The sequence below is a fragment of the Leiobunum rupestre genome, chromosome 1 (assembly GCF_980474605.1).
Source record: "Leiobunum rupestre chromosome 1, qqLeiRupe1.1.hap1, whole genome shotgun sequence".
Classification (NCBI taxonomy): domain Eukaryota; kingdom Metazoa; phylum Arthropoda; class Arachnida; order Opiliones; family Sclerosomatidae; genus Leiobunum; species Leiobunum rupestre.
In genome coordinates this window covers 33153078-33155003 of record NC_143384.1, presented here as the reverse complement: position 1 = coordinate 33155003, position 1926 = coordinate 33153078, and positions in this window count along the sequence as shown.

Here is a 1926-nt window from a genome sequence, read left to right as displayed (position 1 = left end):
AATCAAAAGATGTAATTAATTTCTTTATTAAATCGAGTATTGTTGAGAATTTATTTTTATAATTACGCAGGAATTAATATAATTAGAAGTTTCATTTAAATCAAGGAATACCTCCGCGTATTGTTCCATAACAGAGTGACTGAGAAAAATCATATCACCTCGGGTAGGAATCGAACCTACGACCTTTGGGTTGTTGGTGATTTTTGGTTATGAATAAAAAATTAAAAAATACGATTTTTTATAGTTGTCGTATTGATTTGTATAGCGTGTTCTTAACAGCCCTATAACACTAAAATAATTATTATTTATTATTAATTAGTGTTTATTAATTACTAACCAAAATCACTTTGTCGAATTGAAATTAAATTTTAAACCTATTAAATTTACCCAACCGAAATATATCTAAACATCATCTTCGGTGGGCCGTCGAAAAGTTTTGAAGCTTTTAAAGACATAATAATAATTATATTGTACAAAAATCAATTTTAAAGAATTCGGCAAATTCGGAAAGAAAATAAAGTTCAAAAATTTATTTAAAAGAATTCCCCAAATTCGGAAAGAAAATAAAGTTCAAAAATTAATTTAAAAGAATTCACCAAATTCGGAAAGAAAATAAAGTTCAAAAATTAATTTAAAAGAATTCACCAAATTCGGAAAGAAAATAAAGTTCAAAAATTAATTTAAAAGAATTCACCAAATTCGGAAAGAAAATAAAGTTCAAAAATTAATTTAAAAGAATTCACCAAATTCGGAAAGAAAATAAAGTTCAAAAATTAATTTAAAAGAATTCACCAAATTCGGAAAGAAAATAAAGTTCAAAAATTAATTTAAAGAATTCACCAAATTCGGAAAGAAAATAAAGTTCAAAAATTAAATTGAAAGGAATTCACCAAATTCGGAAAGAAAATAAAGTTCAAAAATTAAATTGAAAGGAATTCACCAAATTCGGAAAGAAAAAAGTTCAAAAATTAATTTAAAAGAATTCACCAAATTCGGAAAGAAAATAAAGTTCAAAAATTAATTTAAAAGAATTCACCAAATTCGGAAAGAAAATAAAGTTCAAAAATTAATTTAAAAGAATTCACCAAATTCGGAAAGAAAATAAAGTTCAAAAATTAAATTGAAAGGAATTCACCAAATTCGGAAAAAAAAAGTTAAAAAATTAATTGAAAGGAATTCACCAAATTCGGAAAAAAAAGTTCAAAAATTTATTTAAAAGAATTCCCCAAATTCGGAAAGAAAATACAGTTCAAACATTAATTTGAAAAATTTTGCCAAAGTATATTTCTTTTCAAAGGAGGAAAATAATTTTACAGAAACTTTCCATTTAAAATAATTGTAAAATTTAAAAATTAAATTTCTTTTTTAATTAAAACTATACCCCGAAAACTACTAAAACATATAATTATCTAAGAAATTGATATATTCTGTAGACCTTCCTGATTGAAAAATCAAGTAACATTTTTCATAGTCAAATAACTAAGTTCTAGCAAAGATATCTAATCTTTACAAATGATACGATAAGTCAAACGGGTGTTTTGACGGAGCTTCGAATGCAAAACGTGATTCTCTTCAAGCGAGCTAGAGCTGGTTTCACTAGTTGGTACGATTTTACGTGTGTATTTTCAAAAAGACTTGCTGACTACAGAGGAACTATTGGTATCTATTTTAAGAGTAATTCAACCTTTTACTTTTAGTATTCTATCGGTTTAAACTTTTTCGCGTTCGCATACTAGAACTAATCTATGAAACGGAAACAGTACAAGATAAATTATTTATCTGGCTTGAATTCATGGTGCTGTAATTCGGTTGAATAAAATCCGTTAAATTATATTTTATTTAAATCAGATTCTTAGTTCCAAAATTTTTATATATTTAATTTTATACCTGGTTCATTCTTTTCCTTAATTTTATTTAAGCTTAGGC